This window comes from Onychomys torridus, unplaced genomic scaffold, assembly GCF_903995425.1.
Source record: "Onychomys torridus unplaced genomic scaffold, mOncTor1.1, whole genome shotgun sequence".
In the NCBI taxonomy this organism is placed as follows: Eukaryota; Metazoa; Chordata; class Mammalia; order Rodentia; family Cricetidae; genus Onychomys; species Onychomys torridus.
Window position 1 is genome coordinate 1 of NW_023411541.1, and position 11,733 is coordinate 11,733.

The 11,733-nt window shown below is 41.1% G+C and overlaps 1 pseudogene; it reads left to right on the forward strand.

The window, feature by feature from the left end:
- The first annotated feature begins 9,317 nt into the window (after nt 1-9,317).
- On the forward strand, nt 9,318-11,499 carry LOC118575207 (annotated as a pseudogene).
- Nucleotides 11,500-11,733: the final 234 nt, after the last annotated feature.

Sequence of the window (11,733 nt, forward strand, 5' to 3'; positions counted from 1 at the left end):
AGAGAAGTACACACACACTACTACCAAAAAATAAAAATAACAACAGGAACGAACAATCACTGGTCATTAATATCCCTTAATATCAATGGACTTAATTCACCTATAAAAAGACACAGACTAACAGAATGGATACGAAAACAGGACCCATCTTTCTGCTGCATACAAGAAACACACCTCAAATTCAAAGACAGACACCTCCTAAGAATAAAAGGCTGGGAAAAGAATTTCCAATCAAATGGTCTTAAGAAGCAAGCTGGTGTAGCCAACCTAATATCCAGCAAAATAGACTTCAAACTAAATCAAAAGAGATGATGAAGGACATTACATACTCATTGCAGGAAAGATCCACCAAGATGAAGTCTCAATTCTGAACATTTATGCCCCAAACACAAGGGCACCCACATATGTAAAAGAAACATTACTAAAGCTTAAATCACATATAAAACCCCACACATTAACAGTGGGAGACTTCAACACCCCACTTTCACCTCTGGACAGATTGGCCAAATTGAAACTTAACAGAGACATAATGGACTTATATTGGTGAAATTATTAAGGCCACTCCACATAGTTAAAAGGGAGGTTTATTTTGTGGGCTAACTTACAAATGAAGGGGTAGGTTGCAGGGTCTGGCAAAGATATAGCGCAGTCCGGCGGTGTTTTCTGGAGAACCCTGCTCGGTCTACCTCCAGCATCCAGGGTCCCGGAACCAAGAGAGAGCCCTCCTCTCGATCCCCAGTCTTCTGCTTCCTCCTCTGCCCTGCCTTGTGGGCATGACCATTACCGAAGCCTCAATGGGGGTTGGAACTTCTAGGCCAATGCTGGGATGGCTATCACTACAGACTTAACTGATATTATGGCTCAAATGGACTTAATCGATATCTACAGAACATTCCACCCAAACAATAAAGAATATACATTCTTCTCAGCACCCCATAGAACCTTCTCTAAAACCAACCACATACTTGGCCACAAAGCAAATCTCAACAGATACAAAACAATTGGAATAACCTCTTGTGTTCTATCTGACCACCATGGTTTAAAGTTAGATTTCAACAACAGAAAAAACTACAGAAATCCTACAATCTCATGGAAACTGAATAATGATCAACTGAATCACCAATGGGTTAAGGAAGAAATAAAGAAAGAAATTAAATACTTCCTAGAGATCAATGAAAATGAATACACCACATACCCGAACTGATGGGATACTATGAAAGCAGTGCTAAGGGGGAAATTCATAGCAGTAAATGCCCACATAAAGAAGCTGGAGAAATCTCACGCTAGTGACTTGACAGCACACCTGAAAGCCCTTGAAAGGAAGAAGCAAAGTCTCCCAGGAGGAACAGATGCCAGGAAATTATCAAATTGAGAGCTGAAATCAATAAAAATAGAAATAAAGAGAACAATACAAAGGATTAATGAAACAAAGAGTTGGTTCTTTGAGAAGATCAACAAGATAGACAAGCCCTTATCCAAACTAACCAAAAGACAGAGAGGGCATCCAAATTAACAAAATCAGAAATGAGAAGGGGGACATAACAACAGACAATGAGGAAATCCAGAGAATCATCAGGTCATACTTCAAAAACCTCTACTCCATAAAACTGGAAAATCTAAAAGAAATGGATAATTTTCTGGATAGGTACCACATACCTAAGTTAAATCAAGACCAGATAAACCATTTAAATAGTCCAATAACCCCTAAGGAAATAGAATCAGTCATTAAAAGTCTCCCAACCAAAAAAAGCCCTGGACCAGATGGTTTCACTGCAGAATTCTACCAGATCTTCAAAGAAGACTTAATAGCAATACTCTTTAAATTGTTCCACACAATAGAAGCAGAAGGTATATAACCTAACTCCTTCTATGAGGCTACAATTACCCTGATTCCTAAACCAAACAAAGATGCAACAAAGAAAGAGAACTACAGAACGATCTCCCTGATGAACATTGATGCAAAAATACTCAATAAAATTCTGGTGAACAGACTCCAAGAACACATCAAAACAATTACCCACCATGATCAATTAGGCTTCATCCCAGGGATGCAAGGGTGGTTCAACATACGAAAGTCCGTCAATCTAATGCACCATATAAACAAACACAAGAAAAAAAACCACATGATCATCTCACTAGATGCAGAAAAGGCATTTGACAAATCCAACACCCCTTCATGATAAAGGTCTTGGAGTGATCAGGAATACAGGGAACATACCTAAACATAATAAAGGCAATCTACAGCAAGCCAACATCCAACATCAAATTAAATGGAAAGAAACTCAAAGCAATACCACTAAAATCAGGAACAAGGCAAGGCTGTCCCCTCTCCCCATACTTATTCAATATAGTACTTGAAGATCTAGCCAGAGCTATAAGACAACATAAGGAGATTAAGGGGATACAAATTTGAAAGGAAGAAGTCAAGCTCTCCCTATTTGCAGATGACATGTTAGTATACATGAGTGACCCCAAAAATTCAACCAAGGAACTGATACAGCTAATAAAACCCTTCAGCAACATAACAGGATACAAGATCAACTAAAAAAAAATCAGTAGCCCTCCTATATACAATAGACAAACAGGCTGAGAAGGAAATCAGAGATACATCACCCTTTACAATAGCCACAAATGATATAAAATACCTTGGGGTTACTCTAACTAAGCATGTGAAGGACCTATATGAGAAGAACTTTAAGTGCCTGAAAAAAGAAATTGAAGAAGATGTCAGAAAATGGAAAGATCTCCCATGCTCATGGATAGGCAGGATTAACATAGTAAAAATGGCGATCTTACCAAAAAGCAATCTACAGATTCAATGCAATCCCCATCAAATTACCAACTCAATGCTTCACAGATCTGGAAAGAATAATACTCAACTTCATATGGAAAAACAAAAAACCCAGGATAGCCAAAAGAATCCTGTACAATAAAACAACCTCTGGAGGCATCACAATCCCTGACCTCAAGCTCTACTATAGAGCTACCATAATAAAAACAGCTTGGTACTGGCATAAAAACTGACATGTGGACCAATGGAATCAAACTGAAGACCCTGACATTAACCCGCACACCTATGAACATATAATTTTTGACAAAGAAGCCAAAAATGTACAATGGAAAAAAGAAAGCATCTTCAACAAATGGTGCTGGCATAACTGGATGTCAATGTGTAGAAGGCTGCAAATAGATCCATATCTGTCACAATGCACAAAACTGAAGTCCAAGTGGATCAAAGACCTCAACATAAATCCAGTTACTCTGAACCTGATAGAAGAGAAAGTAGGAAGTACTCTTGAATGCATTGGCACGGGAAATCACTTTCTAAATATAACACCTGTAGCACAGACACTGAGAGAAAAAAATCAATCAATGGAACCTGTTGAAACTGAGAAGCTTTTGTAGAACAAAGGACACGGTCAACAAGACAAAGCAACAGCTTACAGAATGGGAAAAGGTCTTCACCAACCCCACATCTGACAGAGGGCTGATATCCAGAATATATAAAGAACTCAGGAAATTAGACAACAAAATGCCCAACAGTCCAATTAAGAAATGGGATATAGAACTAAACAGAGAATTCTCAACAGAGGAAGTTCAAATGGCTGAAAGATATTTAAGGAATTGCTCAACATCCCTAATTATCTGGGAAATGCAAATCAAAATGACTCTGAGATACCACCTTACACGTGTCAGAGTGGCTAAGATCAAAAACACAGATGATAGCTTATGCTGGAGAGGATGTGGAGCAAGGGGAATTCTCCTCCACTGCTGGTGGGAATGCAAGCTTGTACAGCCACTTTGGAAATCAATATGGCGCTTCCTTTGAAAATTGGGAATCCATCTCCCCCAAGACCCAGCTGTAGCACTCTTGGGCATATACCCAAGGAATGCTCAATCATACCACAAGGGCATTTGCTCAGCTATGTTCATATCAGCATTGTTTGTAATAGCCAGAACCTGGAAACAACCTAGATGCCCTTCAACTGAAGAATGGATAAAGAAAATATGGTACATATACACAATGGAGTACTACTCAGCAGAGAAAAACAATGACATCATGAGGTTTGCAGGCAAATGGATGGATCTAGAAAAAATCATCCTGAGTGAGGTAACCCAGACTCAGAAGGACAAACATGGTATGTACTCACTCATAGGAGGATACTAGATGTAAAACAAAGATGACCAGACTGCTACACAACTCCAGGGAGGCTACCTAGAAAACAGGACCTCAGGAAAGACCCAGGGATCACCTAATGACAGAGAAATGGATGATATCTACATGAACAACCTGGACGACAGTGGGAGTAATGAAGGGCAAGGTTTGAGGGAAAGAAACTGATGGAAGTGGATGCAGAGATCCTCAGCCTGGCCCCAGGTAGAGCTCCAGGTGTCCAATTGTCAAAAAAAGAGGAGGGACTATAAGAGCGTGAATTGTTGAGACCAAGATTGGAAAAAACACAGGGACAAATAGCCAAACAAATGGAAGTACATGAATTATGATTCAAAGGCTGTGGAGCCCCCAGCTCTATCAGGCCATCTGGATAAGTGAGACAATTGAAAAGCTTGAACTGCTTGGTAGGCATCCAGGCTGTGGGACCGGGACCTGTCCTTAGTGCATGAGCTGGCTGTTTGGAACCTTGGGCTTACACAGGGACACTTTGCTCAGCCTGAAAGGAGGGGACAGGACCTGCCTGTACTGAATCCACCATGTTTAAATGAATCCCCATGGCAGTCTTGGTCCTGGAGGAGATGGGAATGGAAGGAAGGGGATGCCGGGAAGGTGGGGTTGGGGGCCGTAGGGGGGAGGACAGGGGAACCCATGGCTGATGTGTAAAATTAAAACACAAATATAATAATAATAATAAAAGGATAAAAAACAAAACAAAAATAGTTACCCACAATAGGGAACATTGTTGTTTGCGCTTTTAATGACAGCTCCTGGAGGCAAAGGCATTTGGATACTTGTGAATTTGAGGCCAGCATTGTTTACATACGTAATGAGTTCCAGAACTACATGGAGGAACCTGGTCTCAAACACAACAACAAAGTTACAAGAAAAGGAATAACACATAAACCCACACATGAGAATTGTTTGTGAGGGTATCAGTAAAAATATAATTCTCAACATATTTAAAAACTTCATTTTTAATGTGTATTAATATTTGGCCTGCATGTCTGTCTATACAGTACATGCTTGCAGTACCTATAGAGGCCAGAAGATGGGATAATATCCCCCTGGAATTGAAGTTAGAGAGGGCTGTGAGCTACCTTGTGGAATGGAAGCTGGGTCCTCTTCAAGGGCAATCATACAGTGAACATTTTACTAGTATATCCAACAATGTGTCCAAATGTTGCATCTTTTGTACTTTGGATGACAAGTGCCAAATATTCCAAGCTCAGTGTTTATTACTCTGTCCATTCAGCAGATGTTATCATTTCTAATGGGAACAGTGCATTCATTAACCATCTGATGATTTAGCATGTACACATCATACAAATTGTGCACATGCACCCTTTCGGATATTAATGGTTCCTATCTATGTGTAAAGATGCTGATGTTTACATAACAACGTCACTGCCAGGCTATCTTTATTTATTTTAAATATATTGTGTTATTCTATTGGTGAAATTATTAATGCCACTCCACATAGTTAAAAGGGAGGTTTATTTTGTGGGGTAACTTACAAGTGAAGGTATAGATAACAGGGTCTGGGAAAGGTGTAGCGCAGTTCGGCAGTGTTCTCTGGAGCACTCTGCTTGGTCTACCTCCAGCGTCCAGGGTCCAGGAACCAAGAGAGCAGACGCATCCGGATCTTGGGTCTTCAGGGTCCTCTCTTGACCCCACCATGTAGGCATGACAGTTACCAAAGCCTCAATGGGGGTTGGAACTTCCAGATCAAAGCTGGAATGGCTACCCACTACATTATTCCAATTTTATATGCATATTTTTATTTAAGTTATTATGTGACATTATTCTGTTCCTGGAAGGATGTGCCAAGTTCAGCCAGAGACAATGGCCGCAAGCATCAAGCAGGAAGAATTTACACAGATTTAATGGTAAACATTCAAAAAACCCATAGACTCCTTTTTAAAGCAAGAGAAGGACTTGGTCAATAACTCCATTGAGATGTCTGTAAATGATATAAATGCTCTGAAAGCTTAGATCTTCTTTGTATTAGATTTTATTTAGAAAATGAAAGTGCAAGTAACATAAATAGCTGTAGTTCTTTGGGCACATCGCTTAATAAAATTAAAACAAAGAAATGATGGCTGCTTTAGCCCATTTTCCAATGCTTTAACAAAACCTCTCAAGGAGTGCACTACAGAGAGGAAACTTTAAGCAAATCTTTACTAAAAAGTAGACACTTATAATAAGAATCTGTTGGAGCCAAAGAGGTTGGAAGTTATATTTTGAGGACAGAGGTTTCTTTGGCCAGGCAAATGTTCAAGCAGAGATAACACGTTTATTCAACTCACACTCTAATTTCTTTAAGAGGCAGTGGATAGGGACAGAGCATGGTTCCTCTCTGCCAGCTTTGGTGTCCTGGGATGATAACAGGGAAGATGGCTTGCTGAATCTGCATGTCATCTTCAGCAACAGCAAAGCTCTAGAGTGACCAGGCAGGTAACCTGAGCATCTCCACACCACCTGAGTGTTTGTGACCTGAGCTAATATTCTCCTCGTTTCTGAGGCAAGACTTGAGGGCTCTGAAGCCAAGGTGTATCCTGTGCAGCTATGAATAAGTTTGAGGAGGCTGTCCCCTGGGTCAGCTGAAGCATATGAAGGAAGGAGAAAAAAAAACCCAGCCTGACCACTTAGAAAGCCCCTTCCCTGTAGAGAGATGTGAGAGTTGAAATCTACAAAGGGGTAAGTCTCAAGCCTGAACTTTGAGAACCAGCTAGGCAGAATCTCATCTGTCAGTTCCCTTCCTGAACACAATCCAAGTGCCAAGGGTGGGGTGAGATGAAGTGTTGTGGAGGGCAGGTGCTGTCCCTTGTCAGCTGGATCTCAGGGTGTTTTGGAGAACATTAAAACTCCTCAAGTATGGGAGATCATTGGGATAAGTGGCTAGCAGATACAGGAGGGGTTTTGTGAATATTTGGCTGGAGTGGATAACTCTATCTCCTGGGCTTGGGACTTTGTTCATGGAAGTGTGATGTCCTACTTCTTTGTTGAAAAAGCCAAGCTGTCTGAAGTTGCAAGGACACAACTGGCTCCAGGCCTCTTTCTTCTTTGTTGGAATTTGCAGGCAATCTTAAATACCTTGCCTTAAATGCCTTCTAGATCTACTGCCTCATCTCTGCTTCACGTGCATAAGGCATGTTCCCTCCTTCATTCATTCATTCATTCATTCATTCAATCACTCATTTTCTCTCTCTCCCTGTCTCATCTCTCCTTTTGTCTTCCTCTCCCCCATTCCTATGTTCATAAAGACATTTTTCATACCAGTTTAAGCACATGCCTTGTTCCTAAACTCCAGTGTGGCCTCAACTTGCTGGTCTCTATAAGACCCTATTTAAAAATAAAGTTGGCATTGCCCTTTACTGGTATAGGGCTTCAACATCTGTAAAAAGCACAGATCACCAGTCAGCCTTTTTCAGGCCTAAGGTCCAAGGTAAATGCTTTGGAAGGAAACAATCCAGAGATCTGGAGGACATGCATTCCAGGCTGACTATGGGCTGGTTCCTCTTCACAGGGCCTGTCAGGATAAGGAGAAAAGTTAGGTGTGGCTTAAATAAAGCTCAGTTTTGCAAGAACCCTGAGTCTCTCTTGTTGCCTGTTCCTTGCTTGTCCTTCACATGTTCTTTAATAGATATTGTACCCAGAAATAGTAGTGCTACCTTTAAAATTATATGTGAGTTGTCAGGAGTGGCTCCAGATGAAGGAATTTGGCTTTTGTTGGCTGATTAAAGCACCACAGCAGTGATTTAAACCATGTTCTCCCCCTTGACTGCATGCTGGTTTGTGTACATGTTGTGTTTTATTTTTCCTACTCATGATACCTTACATAGCCAAGGCTGACTTCTCACTACTCTTTCCTCAGCCTCTCAGTTTCAGGTTTAGGCATCATATTCTTTCTAGGAGTGTTTGCTTTTGATGTCTTAGGGCTCACCTGGGCTCGGATGTCTATAGCCAGACCTGTCAACAGCTCCTCACAACTTCACTAACATCCTCATGGCTGGAGTGAGCTCTGCTGAGGCTCCAGGGGAAATTTTCATTACATATGTGACTTCTCTTTGTTTTGACTCCCCCAAGCTGTAACAGTCTGAGGATCTTCCCCGGGTACTTGTTCACTTTAGGGGACTCATACTCCCTCCTCTGCATCTCCTGTCTAAATTCTCAGCATCTTTTATATCTCATCTTATGAGTGTGGCTCTTCAGGAGGAAAAGTATTAATCCTGACATTTTTGGAAAGTGAGCCTTCAACTCCCCACAGATAAAAAGTTTCTAGTGGAGCAGAGAACTAGATCTCTGGCTTTGGAAGGAGGAGGTACTCAAGGGACCGTGGAGAGTCTCCTTGAAATGGCACCTTGAATTTATGTCAGTTTGGGGTGAGATAGTTAGCAGGGAGGCAAGGGCTGTACAATATGACATCTGCAATATTCTATTGTATCCTGGAGAGCCCTGGTCTCTCTGTGATGTCACCAGTGTTGTGACAACACTAACTGCAGTGGGGCATTTGTTCAGTGCCTTTACTGTTGACCTACAGGCATGTTTGCAAGACTTGCAGGCTACTTTGGCAAGAGAATGGACAGCACGAGACCAGAAAGAGGCAGAAGGACAAACATTGGGAAATAAGTGCCCGTGGAGAAGGAACAGTGAGTTCCGGGCAGGGAATAGAAGGTAAGAGAGTTCTGCTTCATAGTTTTCCAAACAACAATAGAAGAGAATCAAAGAAACAGAATTCACTCATGGTAAAGCTTTACTACTTGATTTTTTTTAAGCCTTTGTCTGAATGTTTTTGCTCTCTGTATCATCTTTGCCCTTCATGAGTAGGTTTAGCATTTAATGTGCTCTTTGGGGGAATAAGAATTTGTGAGTGCCCAAACATTTAATAATACTTCCTACATAATGACAGAATAGCACCAACAGCTCCATTGGCAGAGGGAAAATATAACATTTTAAGTTTCCTAATGATGACTTACAATGATGTTTTTCTACTTAATGGTGTTCCAATTGAATTGATTGTTAGATTTATTGCCTTGAAATTCCAATGAGCTCCTAGCAGCCTACTTCCTCCCCAGATTCAGTGTTCCTTATGTGAGATAAGAATAAAAGAATGGAGTTGCTTCAGTGTGGTGGTGCAGCTGGTCACTCGGCAAAGATGACTGAGGAAACCCAGACCCAAGACCAACCAATGGAGGAGGTCGAGACTTTCGCCTTTCAGGCAGAAATTGCCCAGTTAATGTCCTTGATCATCAATTCTTTCTATTCAAACAAAGAGATCTTTCTGAGGGAGCTGATTTCAAATTCATCAGATGCTCTGGACAAGATCAGATATGAGAGTCTTATGGACCCTAGTAAATCAGACTCTGGAAAGAAGCTGCACATTAATCTTATTCCTACCAAACAAGATCGAACCCTCACTATTGTGGATACCAGAATTGGAATGACCAAGGCCAACCTGATCAATAACCTTGGTATTATCACCAAGTCTGGTACCAAAGCCTTCATGGAGGCTTTGCAGGCTGGTGCAGATATCTCTATGATTGGCCAGTTTGGTGTTGGTTTTTACTCTGCATATTTGGTTGCTGAGAAAGTGACTGTGATCACCAAACATAGTGATGATGGGCAGTATGCCTGGGAATCCTCAACAGAGAGCTCATTCACAGTGAGGACTGACACAGGTGAACCAATGGGCCATGGAACAAAGGTTATCTTATACCTGAAAGAATACCAAACCAAGTATTTGGAGGAACAGAGAATAAAGGAGATTGTGAAGAAACATTCTCAGTTTATTGGATATCCCATTACTCTCTTCGTGGAGAAGGAACGTGATAAGGAGGTCAGTGATGATGAATCTGAAGAAAAAGAAGATAAAGAGGAGGAGAAAGAAAAAGAAGCAAAGGAGTCTGAGGACAAACCTGAAATAGAAGATGTTGGTTCTGATGAAGAAGAAGAAAAGAAGGATGGTGACAAGAAGAAGAAGAGAAGAGAAAAGTACATTGATCAAGAAGAACTATTGGTGAAATTATTAAGGCCACTCCACGTAGTTAAAAGGGAGGTTTATTTTGTGGGCTAACTTACAAATGAAGGGGTAGGTTGCAGGGTCTGGCAAAGGTATAGTGCAGTCTGGCAGTGTTCTCTGGAGAACTCTGCTCGGTCTACCTCCAGCATCCAGGGTCCGGGAACCCAGAGAGAGACCTCTTCCCAATCCTTGGTCTTCCGCTTCCTCCTCCACCCTGCCTTGTGGGTGTGACCATTACCGAAGCCTCAATGGGGGTTGGAACTTCCAGGCCAATGCTGGGATGGCTATCCACTACAAAGAACTCAACAAAACAAAGCCTATTTGGACCAGAAATCCTGATGACATTACTAATGAAGAATATGGAGAATTTTACAAGAGCTTAACCAACAATTGGGAAGAACGTTTGGCAGTGAAGCATTTTTCTGTTGAAAGACAATTGGAATTCCGGGCCCTTCTTTTTGTCCCAAGATGTGCTCCTTTTGATCTGTTTGAAAACAGGAAGAAAAAGAACAATATCAAGTTGTATGTGCACAGAATTTTCATCACGGATAACTGTGAGCAGTTAATCCCATCTGAATTTCATTAGAGGAGTGGTGGATTCTGAGGATCTTCCTCTAAATATTTTCCATGAAATATTACAGCAAAGCAAAATTTTGAAAGTTATCAGAAAGAATTTGGTCAAGAAATGTTTAGAACTATTTACTGAACTGGCAGAAGATAAAGAGAACTACAAAAAGTTTTATGAGCAGTTCTCAAAAATATAAGGCTTAGAATTCATGAAGACTCTCAAAATCGGAAGAAGCTTTCAGAACTGTTGCAGTATTACACATCTGCTTCTGGAGATGAGATGGTTTCTCTCAAGGACTATTCCACTAGAATGAAGGAAAACCAGAATCACATCTACTTTATCACAGGTGGGACCAAGGACCAAGTTGCTAACTCGGCCTTTGTGGAACATCTCCAAAAGCATGGCTTGGAAGTAATCTATATGATTGAGCCCATTGATGAGTATTGTGTGCAACAGCTGAAGGAATTAGAGGGTAAGACCTTGGTGTCGGTTACCAAAGAAGGACTGGAACTCCCAGAAGATAAAGAGGAGAAAAAGAAACAGGAAGAGAAAAAGACAAAATTTGAAAACGTCTGCAAAATTATGAAAGATATTTTGAAGAAAAAGGTTGAAAAGGTGGTTGTATCAAACCGATTGGTGACATCTCCATGCTGTATTGTCACTAACACATACAGGTGGACAGCAAACATGGAGAGGATCATGAAAGCTCAAGCCCTCAAAATAACTCCAAGACAATGATTTTTGGGTTCATGGCAGCGAAGGAAGCACAATGTGATAAGATGTGAGAGACTCAACCAGACACTCTTGCCCTTGAGGAGGAAGGGACCGTTAACCAAAGAAGGCAGAAAATTTCTAGATGCCAAAACAGAGACAGGAACATGGATTTTTCTGCTAGAGCTTCAGAAGTTCAGCCAACCCTTGATTCCAGTGGTGAGACATGAAGGCTTCATCTTACATTCATGCAGAGTGGTC